The sequence below is a fragment of the Hylobates moloch genome, unplaced genomic scaffold, assembly GCF_009828535.3.
Source record: "Hylobates moloch isolate HMO894 unplaced genomic scaffold, HMol_V3 SCAFFOLD_2, whole genome shotgun sequence".
Taxonomy (NCBI): domain Eukaryota; kingdom Metazoa; phylum Chordata; class Mammalia; order Primates; family Hylobatidae; genus Hylobates; species Hylobates moloch.
The window spans coordinates 17,248,478-17,265,743 of NW_026652277.1; positions in this window are offsets into that span (position 1 = coordinate 17,248,478).

Consider the following 17,266-nt stretch of genomic DNA (forward strand, 5'->3'; position numbering starts at 1 on the left):
TGGTTAGTGGCCAATCGCTCCCAGCAGGCACAGATTCCAGAGAAGGCACAGTCCTGTTCTTTGTTCCTGAGACACAGCCCTTGGATTTAGTGGAAGAGGATTAAACCCTAGTCTTGGGAGGTTGCAAACTCCCCTAGGAGGCACAAGGCAGCAAAGATGCTTGTGCGGAGGGTGAAAGCTCCCCAGGAGGGTCCCAGAGGACTCATACTCACCCCAGAGAAGAAACACAGGACAGGGAGAAAAGGTTAGATTTTGAATGGAAAAAAAAAAAAAAAAAAGAGACTGAGACCTTTTCAAAGGAGTCCCCAACACTGTGTTTTGTTTTTGTTTTTGTTTTTTTTTTTGAGATGGAGTCTCACTCTGTCGCCCAGGCTGGAGTGCAGTGGCACAATCTCTGCTCACTGCAACCTCTGCCTCCCAGGCTCAAGCAATTCTCCTGCCTCAGCCTCCCGAGTAGCTGGGACTACAGGCATGTGCCACCACACTTGGCTAATTTTTGTATTTTTAGTAGAGCCGGGGTTTCACCATATTGGCCAGGCTGGTCTCAAAACTCCTGACCTTGTGATCTGCCCACTTCGGCCTCCCAAAGTGCTGGGATTACAGGAATAAGCCACTGTGCCCGGCCAAGGAGTCAGGAACACTTTAACCATATCACATAACATGGTGTAAAAGGTCTTGCTATTGGTTTATTTCTTAGGAGAAAAGTAGAATGGAAGAGAAGAGAATTATTGAGCATTGACTGTCTACCAGTTGCCATGTTAAGCACTGTATGTTGTATTATTTCAATTCGATCTTTAATTCTACCCTGTTAGGTAAGTAGGATTATTAATCCAGCTTATGAAGAAATTAAGCTTAAATAATTTGGCCAAGGTCACAGAGCAAGTAAGTGGAGGGGCTCAAACTGAGATGCAGAACATCTCATTACGAAGTTTATGTTTCTGATGTGGTACCAGGCAAGTCCCAAAATCGGGGCTTAGCCTGGGAGGATTCTTGGCTTTGGCCAGGAAAAAAAGTTCAAGGATGAGCCAGTGGTGTTAGACAGCAACTTTCCTTGAAGCGGCAGTGTACAGGAAGAGCAGAGGGACCGCTCTTTGCAGAACAGGACTACCCCCCAGGCAGTGTGCCCAGAGTAGGAGCTCAAAGGTAGTTCTGCAGTCCTATTTTTACTCACTTTTAATTACATTCAAATTAAGTGGCAGCTTATGCAGAAATTTCTAGGAAAAGGGTGGTAACAGGCTGGGTGCTGTGGCTCACACCTGTAATCCCAGCACTTTGGGAGGCCGAGGTGGCTGGATTACCTTAGGTCAGGAGGTCGAGACCAGTCTGACCAATATGGTGAAACCCCGTCTCTACTAAAAATACAACAATTAGCCGGGCATAGTGGTGTGCACTGTGGTCCCAACTACTTGGGAGGCTGAGACAGGAGAATGCTTGAACCCAGGAGGTGGAGGTTGCAGTGAGCCAAGATCGCGCCACTGCCTTCCAGCCTCAGAGACAAAGCAAGACTCTGTCTTAAAAAAAAAAAAAAGGTAATTTCTGGGTCCTCAGGTCATTGCCATAGAAAGGGGTAACTTTCAGGTGTTGCCATGGCAATGGTAAACTGACATGGCCCACTGGTGGGTGTGTCTTACGGAAAGCTGCTTCCCCCTCCACCCTATTTTTGCTAGTCCTCAATTTGGTCCGGTGTCCAAGTCCTACCTCCTACCTCACTTCTAAGCCCTATCTTAGGCTTCTTTCCAGTAAAAGGAAGATGAGGCTTGTGGTGATCTGTCGTACACTGGTTTTCGTCCATGGTTACTGATTCATAACTCCCATAGCCCTTGGTGCAAGTCTCTTGTTATGAGGTTGGGTGTGTTAGGTCTCAGGCGCGAACCTCCAGAAACAGAATCTCTCTTCTGCCCCCTTTTCACCCGCCCAAGGCAAGACTCTAAGAGTCCCCTGCCCCTCCGACTGTGGGTCTTAAGACCCTCCCACGAGAAGGTCCCACCCAGTACCCTGGGGGAAGGAACACTGATGGCATTAAACATTCATAAAAACCCAAGAGGACAAGGTTCAGGGAATTTCTGGATAGCTAAACTTCTGGAGGTTCCTGGAGAATGGTGGGCCAGGGAGGGCGTGGAAGCTCCGCACCCCTTGCCCCGTATTTCACCCTAGGCATCTCTTCATCTGCATCCTTCACAGCAGCCTTTATGATAAATCAGTAAATGCTAGTGTTTCCCTGAATTCTGTGAGCCGCTCCAGCACAACTGAGTTGAAACAGGAGATCACGGGAACCCCAACTTGAAGCTGGTTGGTCAGAAGTTCTGGAGGCCCAGACCTGCAACTAGAGTGTGTGTTCGGGGGAGGGGGCAGTGTGGGGGACTGAGCCCTCAACTCATGGGATCTGACACTATCTCCAGGTGGATAGTGTCAGAACTGGATTAAAGGATGCCCAGGTGGTGTCTACTGCTTGGTATGTGGAGGGGAAAAAACATTCAGTCACAGAAATCTTCTTCTGTATTGATGATTGTTGTGGTGTGAGGGTGGAGGAAAAGCATAGTGAGGAGGAGTTTTCCCTAGATGAGGCCTTCCCAGGAGACTGCACACGGAGGGAAGGATCCTGTGCAGAATTCTGGGGAGGAGGGTAGGCTGGAGCAACAACAAAAGCAGTAGAGAGACTGAGAAGGGAAAAAGAAGAGACTGATAAAGGAGGGGAGTTTTAGTGGCTGCCGCAAGAGGAAAATCTGGGGAAGTGAGAGGTAGCTAAGTAGAATGTTTAGGAATTCTTCTGTGTGCGATGCTGAATGAAACTACTAAAAAGGAAACTTACAAGAAAAACCTATGTTATTCTCAAGACTTTTGGAGTCAGACCGCAGCTACCATTGCCTTTCTGTTCCTTCTTCCTTTTTATGAAATACAGGCCTGGGTCACATGGGGCCACAATGAGAGTTTCTTTCGTTTTGTTTCAGATTTTCTAAGATTTTGTTTTCCTCTTCTCAGTGTTTTTCAGACAAATCCCTTCCTTCCCACCGTGACTCGAATCTTCTTTATCTTACAACTGCATGTTACAAAGACTTAATTTGCTTCTCTCATCCTGAACGTGATCACCATAGTAATATCAAATGTTGGCTGGGCACAGTGGCACATGCCTGTATACCAAGCGCGTTGGGTGGCCGAGGCAGATGAATTGCTTGAGCCCAGGAGTTCAAACCAGCCTGGGCAACATGGCAAAACCCTATCCCTACGAAAAAATACAAAAATTAGCCGGGTATGGTGGTGTGTGCCTGTAGTCCCAGGTACTTGGGAGGCTAAGATGGGAGGATCGCTTGACCTCAGGAGGTGGAGGCTACGGTGAGTCGTGCCTGTGCCACTGCACTCCAGCCTGTACAACAGAGTGAAATTCTATCTCTAAATATATGTGTCTGTATGTATAATATATATAAATATGTATATATGTATACATGCGTGTAATATATAAATGTAAAAATATGTGTGTATGTACACATATACACATATATACACACATATATTTTGTATATACATATATAGTTTTATATATGTATATATAATTTAATATCTGCATGTAATTCTGTCTCAAAAATTCTCAATAGCCTCGTTTAAATTCTTCAGCCTAGATCCAGGACTCTTCAGAATTGAAACCTGTAAATTATTCAACAGTGTCTGCCAAGACTGTGGGGACAGATCTGCAGATCAGCTAACAACCTCTCTAACCCCATTCCCCTCTTCCCATTCCCCACCCTACAACTCACAAGACAGTCCCACCACCACACTCCTGCTCATACCATTTCAATCTGGAATTTCATCCCATTGCAATCCTATGCTTTTTTTTAGGACAAAAATCAAATGAAATGTTTTCTTAACTTTGTTTAGCCCATAATTAGCATGTTGTTCTCCAAATGATTATTTCACACACTTGTTCAGTAAACAGGGTATAATTGGCTGCAAGCTCAATAAGAAGAGGCAGTTGATACATGTAACAAAATAAAAAGTGAGTTACTCACTACTCTTGCACCCCTCAGTTATAAAATAGTGCAGGCATCTTGGTGAAGAATGACGTTATTACATTTCCCAAGCGGCATTTCAATGGGGGTCTGGTATATATATATATAAATATATTTAATATATTTAATTTATATATATATATTTAATCTATATATATAAATATATATAATATATAACTGATAATATATATAATATAGATAATATATAACATATATATTATCTATAATATATATATCAGTTCTGTCCCTCTAGAGAATCTATATATATTAAATCTATAAAACACAAAAATTGGCTGGGCACGGTGGCATGCGTTTGTAGTCCCAGCTACTCTGGAGGCTGAGGCAGGAGAATCGCTTGAACCTGGGAAGCAGAGATTTCAGTGAGCCAAGATGGTGCCACTGCACTCCAGCCTGGGTGACACAGCGAGACTCCATCTCAAAAAAAAAAAAAAAAAGATAAATTTCAACTTGAGTTTTGGAGAAGACAAATATTCAATATTGAATGCACAGCAACCTTTAAGAACCACGCTAAAAAGGCAAATCCTTTTTTCAAATAACAGCTTTTCCACTCTTTGAAGAAAGTTGAAATAGGAATGGCAAGTCCTTTCTACCTTTGTTCTTTTTACCATTCCTCAACTTGACTTATTGCCTTTACTGCAGAATTACAGAATAAATGCCAACTCATACTTACTGATTCAGAAATTCTGCAGCATGGGCCCCTGCAGTCTGTTTCAACAAGCTCTCTGGGTGATTCTGATACATGTGAAAGCGTGAGAACCACTGGTCTGGTTCTCTTTGCTTGATCATCTCTCCATGGTCTTTAAAACTATGATTTTTATCGTTCATCTGCTTGCTCTAATTGTTGCAGCAGAAACTATGACCTGCTGCTGCTTACTGAATCCTGTATAGAAGCAAAGGTTTTCTGTACTCGTTCTTAATTGTTAGCAAGGTATAAATGCAATGTTGCTATTTGATAGCAAATATTATCTCCCTTTATTATGACACCAACTTTTTTTAAGGAAACTTTATTGTCAGCCATGTGGTTTGGGTGACATAAATTCCATCTCTAGCCTCAGAAATGGACCCTGATTCGCACAACCAAATTATTTCATGCACTCGTCCACGGTAATTGGCTCAAGAGCAGTTACACAAACTTACTGAATCCTGTGATGTTCGAGGGTTTCTGAAGAGAGTCGTTTTCCCCACTTCCACTGGTTTTAATGGAGGAAGGACATGTTTGAAATTGGACTTCTTTTAACTAAACTGAGGAGCCTGAAACCATCACTGGTCACTTTATTAAGGCCTGAAAACACAGCCCACCCTGCAGTAGACCAGAGAGGTGGGATGCAGATGACATTATTTGAGCAGTGAAGCAAGCCATTCCTGAACCCCACTCTACCTATGGAAATTTCATGTGCAAGAAGAGTGACCAGCCGGGCGCTGTAGTAGAGATGGGGTTTCACCATGTTGGCCAGGCTGGTCTCGAACTCCTGACCTCATGATCCGCTCCCCCCCTCGGCCACCCAAAGTGCTGGAATTACAGGCATGAGCCACCGTGCCTGGCCTTAATTTGCATAATGTCTTTAAAATGCGAGAACAAATGTTTGTGATGCCTGTAGAAGTAGTAGAAGCGGTACCACTTGTAAAATTAAAGGTTAAGGATGATAGTTCTAATTTTTATTCTGTTCGTCCATGAGACACATTTGTAACCTTAGATGTTAAATAGAAATAATGTTCACGACCTGTTGCATCTGGTCACAACGAAGCAAAAACTAAGCATTGTAAATCACAAGATGAATACAAATTACTCTCTGCGATCAGCCAGGCTACATTTCCTATCCTGACACCTGAGGTTCGTAACGTTACCTTGGAGGAGCCTTTTGGTACCTTTAAAAAAGGGCGATATAACTCAAAAGTGTGAAGTTGCAAAACCCATTATTTTAAGAGCATGATCCTAATATAGTAGCACAAAATAAACCCTTACCTTTCCTTTTCTGTGACACAGCTGTCATCCGGGCTTTGACCGTGGCTGTTAATTTAGTCTATGACTACTTAAATTCCAGCTGAGCCAAAGAAACTGTAGTTCATTAAAGTCCATTTCTCAATTCAAACAACTGCCAACCACACAAGCTGTCCCTGCAATTAAGAAAATGTAAAGTGATCCCCCACAGAGAGGAATGAAGTCAAGTCACAAGCTAGGCCAGCAAATCATTTTCTTCTTACGGCTTCCCAGAAAAGCTTTGGCAGGGGACATGACCAGACCATGAACTATGATAAATAGATGAAGGCTTGTTTGTATCATGCCTGTATATATTCAGCACCCGAAAGAACATTTTTCCCTGGACTGTACTAGGTTCTGGATTCCGTCCAGATTTCATACACTGCCAATATTTCTGCTGCAAGCAAGTTTTATATGATCAAGAAACCCGAAGAGTTTTAGGAAGGGTCACAACATTGAGAATATCAAGTCTACACCACTTTACTTCTGAATTTCCTTCATTGTAAATTCAAATAAGCTTCAGGAAACTTTAATTCCGCTTTTCAATGCATACTCACAACTGAGCTATAAATTTCTTTGCACTCAAAGTAATTCCTTTTTTTGTCTTTCAGCATGAAGAAATATGAATTCTATACACAATTATTGCAGTGTTTATTCAAAAAGTCATTTATCCTGTCTTCCTAAGAAGCAAAATTATTGTATTAAACACCACACTGCTACCTTCCTGACAGCATTTTTACGTGTCCTTAATTTTAATACCTCTCTAGGTTGTTCGCTTGATTAGTTTTAGGGAAAATATGAGAACCTGAATTTAGTTCACTGCCATTGATGACTCATTTTGCAACCTTGTTTAAATCAGATATTAATAATCAAATACAACGTTGTGCTCCAACAAGTCTGACAATTCAGAAGCTGTTTGGAATTCATGAAATCAATACCCAAATATAGAATCATTATTGCATTGCCAAATGAAATTTAATAGGAGGGCGTTGTTTTGGACTGAGCTCCTGCGCTAAGCCCCAACAAACCAGAGCAAACCAGAATGGAGTCAGTCGTGCTAAGTACCACATAGTCAAACTGAACTTTAAAATGGTTTTCCAAGGAATAGGAAACTCACAGCAGCCAGTCAAAAGGAGCCCAGTCACCCTGAACAGGCATGATGAGAAGGTTCCCTCTGCCTGAATCCTAGAAGGAGAGTAACTTGGAAATGACCCGTTGGCTTTCTGTTCCCTGTTTCTGCTTCTTCAGCTCTGTATGCCTATAAAGCCCACCTCCTCTGCCCAGCCCATTGGAGGGTCTTTTCTGTTTCGTAGATGAGATGCTACCTAATTCATGAATTGCTAATAAAAGCCAGTTTGATATTTTAACAAAATATGTTGAAATTTTGTTCTTCGATAGCATGAATCCCAAACAGTTTAGCAGCTCACAGCTTTGCTAGCTCTATCTCAATCCTCCACAATCTCTCACTACTTTCATTTGTCCATCCCCACCTCCTCATCTTCCCACCACAGTCACACAGACACACACGCTCAGCTGTTATTTGAGAGACTGAAATCAAATCAACTGAATAAGGAAATTGAACGCAAACTTAACTGGTTGATTCTTTTTTTCATCATATACGTTGTTCCCTCATCTCTGTAATACCTTTCAACTACCTACTGGGCAGAATTGATGGAAAAAATAATCATGTAGATCAATGGCATAAAATACAAAGCCCCATATAGATCCCTCTAAATGTGGGTTTCTATAGTTTCAAATTATAGAGAGAGACATCACAAAGCAAAATATAATCAGCTTGCATGTGCCAAAGCACATGTGTCCACTGCGGAGGGGGTATGGGAAGCCCATAACTGTAAGGAACAAGAGAGAGGAAGAAAACTTGCAGGAGAAGCAATAGATGAAAGATAAATGTCCCTGTCAGATAAACAGCTCTTTGAAATTTATTTTTAAAGCATCAAGAATTCCATAGATGCAAACACTGAAAAAAACGGTCATCTTAGTAATCACTGTCAATGCAATTCTTTTTTTGTTTTGTTTTGTTTTGTTTTGTTTTGTTTTGTTTGAGACAGAGTCTTACTCTGTCACCCAGGCTGGAGTACAGTGGTGCAATCTCAGCTCACTGCAACCTCTGCCTCCTGGGCTCAAGCAATTCTCCTGCCTCAGCCTCCCTAGTAGCTGGGTTTACAGGTGCACGCCACCATGCCCAGCTAATTTTTGTGTTTTAGTAGAGACAGGGTTTCATCATATTGGCCAGGCCAGTCTCAAACTCCTGACCTCAAATGATCTGCCCACCTCAGCCTCCCAAAGTGCTGAGATTACAGGCATGAGGCACCGCATCTGGCCATGTTAATGCGATTCTAAAGTAGCATTCTATACTTTCCTGGGCCCCAGCATTGTATATAATTTGTTTTAGCTATGCAGCTGTGTTTTTGCCAGTGTAACATCCATGAATACCACTTCCACATCTGGCCCATTAAAAACTGCCTGCATGCAAATCTGTGTGTCTCTTCTGCTGTGCTAGGGTGATAAAGACATGCATGCTGACCTTGAAAGGCATGTTAAAGACAGCATAGCCATAAGATAGAAGGAGCCTAGGTCCCTGGATCCACTGCATGGAGGTGGGTTATACACCCATCCCTTTTGACTTTATGTTAACCTGCTGAGACTTCTGGATACACTGGTTAAAGTAGCTAGCTTTACTCTACTACCTGCTTTTAGTTTGAGGATTTCCTTTTTTTTTTTTAGATGGAGTCTCACTCTGTTGACCAGACCAGGCTGGAGTGCAGTGGCATGATCTTGGCTCACTGCATCACTGCTACCTCTGCCTCCCAGCTTCAAGTGATTCTCATACCTCGGCCTCCCCAGTAGCTGAGATTACAGGCACCCGCCACCACACCCGGCCAATTTTTGTATTTTTAATAGAGACCAAATTTCACCATGTTGGCCAGGCTGGTCTCAAATTCCTAATCTCAAATAATCCACCCACCTCAGCCTCCCAAAGTGCTGGGATTACAGTTGTGAGCCACCACGCCTGCCCTAGTTTGAGGATTTCTAATTAGCTTTAGCAAGAAATTAGAAGCAAACAAGTTGGAATGCGACAGGAGAGAAAATCTCAAGTTAAAATGTTGTAGCCCCCATACAGAAAACCCTGATTCCATTCTTTCTCTTTCAATATAAACTCTTCTATTCTCTTATCTGTCATCTCCCTTCTTCCTGATTAGACTTCATTTTTTCATCTAAGAAAAAAACCTCATAGGTTTGGTTTCAAATTATCATATCAATAAACACTGAAAATACCCTACCCAATATCATAAAGAAAAACAGAATTATTGATTAACTAGTCTACAGCCAATAACAGCAGGTTTCTCTTCAGTGGATACATGTAAACTATCTCACAGCCCAATATCAACCAAAAGAAAAGAAAGTCTGAGAGCTTATGGCCATAAGATGCGTTCATATGTCAAAATTTTGTTGTTGTTGTTGTTGTTGTTGAGACGGAGTCTCCCTCTGTTGCTCAGGCTGGAGTGCAGTGGTGTGATCTCGGCTCACTGCAGCCTCCACCTCTCAAGTTCAAGTGATTCTTCTGCTTCAGCCTCCCAAGTAGCTGGGATTATAGGCATGTGCCACCATGCCTGTCTAATTTTTGTATTTTTATGGAGACAGGGTTTCACCATGTTGGCCAGGTTGGTCTCGAACTCCTGACCTCAAGTGATCCACCTACCTCGGCCTCCCAAAGTGGTAGGATTACAGGTGCATTTTTTTTTTTTTTTTTGAGATGGAGTCTCTCCCTGTCACCCAGGCTGGAGTGCAGTGGTGCAATCTCGGCTAACTGCAACCTCTGCCTCCCAGGTTCAAGCAATTCTCCTGCCTCAGCCTCCCGAGTAGCTGAGCCTGCAGGCACCCACGACCACGCCCAGCTAATTTTTGTTTTTAGTAGAGATGAGGTTTCACCGTGTTGGCCAGGACGGTCTTGATCTCTTGACTTCGTGATCTGCCCACCTCGGCCTCCCAAAGTGCTGGGATTACAGGAGTGAGCCATCGCACCCGGCCCAGTCACACTTTCTTGATGCATTTTTACAAGGGCAAAAAAGGGACAGACTCACTCTTTCCAGCCCTTGTATAAGGACACCAATCCTGTCCAATCACCTTCCAAAGGCCCCACCTCTTCATACCATCACCTTGGGCTTTATGTAACAACATAGGAGTTTTGAAGGGACTCACATGCAAACCACAGCATTTTCCCCATCAAACTCCTTCAGAACCCTGTGCCTTTGGTCAGGCTGCTGTTGCCTCGCCCAGCACAGAAAAACATTTAAAAAATAAATAAACATCTATTTATATTTTATGTAAATAAAATCTACGTAATCCCTCAAGACTCAGCTCCAGCCTGCCCTCCTTTGCAGAGTGTCTCCTGAGTTAACTGGCCCTCTTCCGTACTCCAATAGCATATTCGCAAAGCACTGGACATGTACATTTTTAATTGCAAGTTAATTTGTCCTTTAAAAAAAAAAATGACTGTAATCCCCTTGAGAGCAGGAACAACCTTTCCTGCCTTCATGCCTAGAGCACAGTGTTGGCATATGGATAGTTCCTTAATAAAGTCGTTATATGGCTGAGTGAATTCTGCAGCTTAAAAGCTCTTTTGAAAAATCATGCCAAAACCTAACCCCACACCTCAAAAGTTTTGTTTTGCTAGAAAATGGTTGAGTAGCGTGGTACTAAGATATGGTAGAGAGTAGATTTTTTTAGATTAGGTATTTTTTTCTGTTGCCAGTTACAATTTATAGTTTATCAGAAATTCTCATCAGGTGCTATGTTACAAATAAGTGTTAACAACGGAAGTATCTAGTACATACTTCTGGAATTCAACCTTCTGTTGATAGGATTCATTGATTCATTCATTCAATAAATATTTCAATACCTTGGGAGGCTGAGGCGGGCGGATCACTTGAGGTCAGAAGTTTGAGACCAGCCCGGCCAACATGATGAAATCCCGTCTCTACTAAAAGTACAAAAATTAGCCAGGCATGGTGGCAGGCGCCTATAATTCCAGCTACCCGGGAGGCTGAGGCAGGAGAATCGCTTGAACCTGGGAGGCAGAGGTTGCAGTGAGCTGAGATTGTGCCGCTGTACTCCAGCCTGGGCAACAGGGACTCTGGCTCAAAAAAATATATATATCAATACCTATTCTGTGCCAAGCTGCTTTAGGTGTTGGTGATGAAACAATGAAAGAAAGGGAAATAAAAAGACCAATAGGCCTGCCCTCATTGAGTTTATGATCTATACAGTGGGACCCACAAACTATGTAGATATGTGTTTTGTCAACTGTTATTTAAAAATTAAGTTGGAGTTAGGGGATATAGAATGCAGTGGAAGGAAGTGGGTTGCTATCTCACAGGGTAGTCAGGGAAGGCCTCTGTCACAAAGTGACATTTTGAGCAGAAACTCATAGGGAAGCAGTGCCAAGGGCATTGGCCTTGAGGCAGGAGCCTGGTTGGCATTTTCTAAGGACAGCAAGGTGTCAAGTGTGGCTGGAGCAAAATAGCAAAGGACGATAAGGTAGAAGGTGATTGTGACAGCAGAGGAGAAGCAGCAGATTATGGAGGGCTTAGCAGGCTGCATAGTTAGGACGCTGAGTTACTCTGGTAGTAAAAGTAGAAGTGGTTAATTACTGGAAAGTTTTGAGAAAAGGAATGACATGATTTCATATTATTTGTTTATTTCTGAGATGGAGTTTTGCTCTGTCACCCAGGCTGGAGTGCAATGGTGTGATCTCGGCTCACTGCAACCTCTGCCTCCCGGGTTGAAGCGATTCTCCTGCCTCAGCCTCCCAAGTAGCTGGGATTACAAGCACCAATTTCACTTTAGTTTAATAAAATCATTGCTATGTTAAGAGTAGTCTATAGGGACCCAGGGATTAAATGAGGAAACTGGTTAGGAGGCAATTGCAATGATACAGGCAAAATAAAATGATGGCCCAGCCCAGGATAACGTCAGCCATGGACGGATGAAATGTCTGCATCTGGATATACTTTGGTTTTTGTTTTGTTTTGTTTTTTAGACGGAGTTTTGCTTTGTTGCCCAGGCTGGAGAGCAGTGGCGTGATCTCAGCTCACTGCAACTTCCTCCATCTCCCGGGTTCAAGCGATTCTCCTGCCTCAGCCTCCTAAGTAGCTAGGACTAACAAGCACGTGCCACCACGCCTGGCTAATAGTTGTATTTTTAGTAGAGACCAGGTTTCACTACCTTGACTGGGCTGGTCTCAAACTCCTGACCTCAAGTGATCTGCCCGCCTCAGCCTCCCAAAGTGCTAGGATTACAGGCCTGAGCCACCATACCTGACCACGCATCTGGATATATTTTGAAGGTCAAACCAGCAAACAGAAATCTGAGAGAAAATGTCACATCAACAATGACTGCAAGGTCAGGGGAACAGCAAAATAGATTTGCCATTTACTGATATGTGGGAGTTTGTTAATGTGTATCTTTGGGGGAAATACAATGCCTTATTTTTGTTTCATGTTAGATTATAAGGTTATAGTTATAACTTACATGCTTAAGAATTCCGAGGACTATTTTAGGGTGCTCCTTTTTTTCTTCTAGTTCTTCTCAGTAACCAAACTCTGAAGCTTCTTTTTCAAGAATGTCTCAAACACCTCATCCACCGTTGCCTTTTTACTCATGTTCCTTCTGTTTGGCTCTCAGGACTTCTTGCCTGGAATCATGCAACAGCCTCCTAAATTGGTCTCCAGCTTTCAGTCTTTAACCCTTCCAGTCTTTCCCACACTGACTAAAGGACAGACAGGATCGTCACTATCAGGTTCAAAAATCTTTGATGGCCTTTGTCTGCTAAATGAAGACCATGCCTCTCTGAGAGAGGCCCAGCTTGTGCCCCTTGTACTTTTATATTTTTGTTTTTGTTTTGTTTTGAGACAGGGTCTTGCTCCATCACCCAGGCTGGAATGCAGTGGCCCATTCTCAGCTCACTGCAACATCCACCTCCCGGATTGGAGCGATTCTCCTGCCTCAGCCTTCTGAGTAGCTGGGATTACATGCGTGCACCACCACGCCCAGCTAATTTTTGTATTTTTGGTAGAAACAGGGTTTCCTCCTGTTGGCCAGGCTGGTCTCAAACTCCTGACCTCAAGTGATTCACCAGCCTCAGCCTCCCAAAGTGCTGGGATTATAGATGTGAGCCATCATGCCTGGCCCACCTTGTTTTTATCCTGTATGCTCCTTGCTTCTCTTTGCACCATCCACTCCTCCCAATCCTGCTCCAGCCCCCATACTCATTTCTAACTGTTCATGTCAAAATGTTACCAATCCTTTCACAGCCAGCACTCCAATGAAGTCTTCAAGCTTCACCCAGTGAAAATAATCCTTTCCTCCCTTACATATTCACAACTCTTTGGGCCTCTACTTAACACTGTATATTAGTTATTTATTTTTATGTTTCTATGTCTCCTTTTGGGTAGTGACTTACTGTATGAGAATACAGAAGGTCAGGCATGGTGGCTCATACCTGTAATCTCAACACTTTGCGAGGCTGAGGCAGGAGGATTGCTGGAGACCAGGAGTTGGAAACCAGCCTGAGAAACAGTAATATAAATTTTGCTGTAATTAATTTAAAAAATTTTTTTTAGATAGCTGGTGTGTGGTGGCACACATCTGTAGTCCCAGCTACTTAGGAGGCTGAGGTGGGAGGATCACTTGAGCCCAGGAGTTCAAGGCTGCAGTGAGCCATGATTGCACCACTGCACTGCAGCCTGGGTGACAGAATAAAACTCTGTCTCAAAAAAAAAAAAAAAAAAAAAAACTGGGCCGGGCGCAGTGGCTTACACCTGTAATCCCAGCACTTTGGGAGGTTGAGACAGGAGGATCAGTTGAGCCCAGGAGTTCAAGACAAGCCTGGGTGACAAGGCAAGACCTCCGTGTCTACAAAAATATTAAACATTAAATTAAAAGGTATATACCCAAAATAATATAAATCATTCTATTACAAATATACACGCACAGGTATGTTCATTGCAGCACTATTCACAATAGCAAAGACATGGAGTCAACCCAAATGTCCATCAGTGATAGACTGGATAAAGAAAATGTGGTACATATATACCATGGAATACTATACAGCCATAAAAAGGAGCAAGATAATGTCCTTGGCAGGGACATGGATGGAGCTGGAAGCCATTGTCCTCAGCAAACTAATGCAGGAACAGAAAACCAAACACCGCATGTTGCCACTTATAAGTGGGAGCTGAACAATGAGAGCACATGGATACAGGGAGGGAAGCAACACACACTGGGGCCTGTCAGGGGAGTGGGGTGGAGGGAGGGAGAGCATTAGGAAAAATAGTTAAAGTATGTGAGGCTTAATACCTAGGTGATGGGTTGACAGATGCAGCAAACCACCATGGCACACGTTTACCTGTGTAAAAAACCTGCACATCCTTCACATGTATCCCAGAACTAAAAATAAAAATTAAATTTAAAATAAAAATTTTAGAAAACATCGAATTTGTCTTATAAACCAGACATCCACAGGGTTCAGTAGTCGTTCTCCTAATTGGTCCCTAAAAAATATTTGTTGTGGGTTTTAATAGCCAAATGCTGCTGCAATGAGAATGGTCTTAATACTGAGAAAAGGTTCTGCAGGATTTGGGGTTGGCCCTCACATAAACAGTAAACATATACACATTCATTTTTCAACTGCATTTTCCCTTATATTATTATCATAGTCTGTTTAAAACAAAACTACCCAAACAATGTATTTTAAAGGTCTTATTCAAATACTATCATAAATATAAGCTTCTCTAGAGTAATATTTAGAAAACATTGTAAAATAAATTAGATGTTTTGTTCCTCTGAGGCCAAGCAGGTTTTCATTTTCTTGTGCAAATAAAAAATATTGATTTTTCCTTTTTGTTTGAGGAAAAAAACAATCTTTAAAATATACTAGGCAGACTGCTTATGTGCTACAGAAGCCAGATGTCTCAGGGCACTGAAATAGAAAAATTAGTGCTGAATCTCATAATGTAAGAATATCTTAAGGGAAAAGTGACAAATGTTGTGATTTGGAAACTTGAGGCTAGCTAGTTAGCTTCTGCCTAATATCAGGGGCACCTCCAGGATTTGCTTCACTGCTTATATTAATGTTATTGGTCTCAATGTCTTTTTCTTACTAGATTGTTGCCTGTAAAGCCACACTTTATTCCTGTGTATTAACATTATCGGTATAGAGCTGGGTGCAGTGGCTCATGCCTGTAATCCCAGCAATTTGAGAGGCCAAGGCAGGAGAATCGTTTGAGCTCAGGAGTTGGAGACCAGCATGGGCAAGACCCTGCCTCTATAAAAATAATAAAATAAAATAAAATAATAAAATAATTGGGGTAAATATATTTTTCTGCACTAGTTTATACATTTCTTGAGGGTGATATTCCGTAAAATTATTGGCATAAATATGTTTGTCCCCACTAGATTTTAAGTTCCTGGAGGGCGGTAACTGTGCTTTCTTTATACTCCCCATGGCTCTTACCATGGTGCTTTGCACTCAGCATTCCCTCAAGCAATCTTCACTTCATCTCCCCTCTTGACTACTACTCCTTTCAACTTTTCTTCCTTTGCTAAAGGACACTGAAACACCCAACTTGCTATCTATGATTCAGAACTTTGTATTTCTTGTAATATAGGTTCAGAAGCTGAAACAGAGATCAAAAATAATAGTAGTTTAAACAGCCCAGGTGTAAGCTTCCCAAGACTTACTCCTCCAGTCTATCCTACCTGCACAGGTGTTTCTGGGCTACGTGTGTATGGTTGTGCAGGATGTGCACTGCACAACTCTACGGAGTCGCATTCACCCTGTGGTCTATGGGAATGGTGCTCACAACTGCACAGCTGTATTCAGCAGCCCTGGAACTGCTCCATGGTGGTAAATATCCACGTTCCTTTATTTTAATTGCTCCATTATTCCTAGGGAGTGTCAAGATCCATCATGTCCCAAGATGGATCGCTGGCACGACATCCATATCCCACTAAGGGCATGCTTACTGGAAGCTGCATGTCACTTCCATTCACATTCTGTTGACTAGAACTTACTCATACAGCCATGCCTCACTAGGAGAGAGACTGCAAAATATCTTTATTCTCAGTGCTAAGTTAAAACTGAAGGGTTCGATTACTAGAAAAGTGGAGAACTGATTTGGGGGACAACTAGAAGTCTCTACTACAAGCCAGAATGCCACCTTTCATTTTGGAAAGTCACTTTCATTTCAATTTCTGCAACCTTTATTACAACCATCACTATGCCTTGACTCCTGACAGCACAGTGCTTTTTCAGGCCCACTTTATTTGTTGCCTGACCTCCTGCAACAGTCTTCTAATATTTCCCTGCCTCCAGTCACTCAACTCCAATCTATGACTGATGGGAAATGCCAGATAATCTGATCCAAATCCATCTCTCCATTCTTAATTTTTCCTGCTCCTACACATGCTTTTGCTTGGTTCCAGCTGAACTCTTCGTCCCTCCTTGTACATTCTGTATCTTCTTACCTGTGGCTTTTTGTTTGTTTGTTTGTTGAGATGGAGTCTCGCTCTGTCACCTAGGCTGGAGTGCGGTGGCACTATCTCAGCTCACTGCAACCTCTGCCTTTCGGGTTCAAGCAATTCTCATGCCTCAGCCTCCCAAGTAGCTGGGATTACAGGTGCGTGCTACCACACCCAGCTATTTTTTTTTTTTTTTTTTTTTTGTAGTTTTAGTAAAGACGGGATTTCGCCTTGTTGGCCAGGCTGGTCTTGAACTCCTGACCTCAAGTGATCTACCCGCTTCAGCCTCCCAAAGTGCTGGGATTACAGGAGTAAGCCAGAGCACCCAGCTGACTTGTGACTTTTCTCAGACTGTTTCTTTGCCAAATTGCCTTTCTGCCCTGATTCCATGTCACTATCTTAATTGCCTTTTCAGTCCCAGCTCAAACTACCCACCCCCATCACTCATTACCTGACCCTTACTCAGATCAGTTCTACTTCAAGTAAATATCCATATACTAATTTTTACTTCTTATTTACATGCAATATATGTGGTAAAAGGTACATATTTTAAGGATCCAATTCAAAGTCTTTTTAATTTCTGTATATACGTATTGTGGTTGGCAAAATGTTGGTCCCCATGACCCTCACCTCCTAGTATCACATCTGTGAACATGTGATATTACAGGCCAAAAGGGACACTGCAGGAGTAATTAAGGTTACTAATCAGTTGACTTTAAGACAG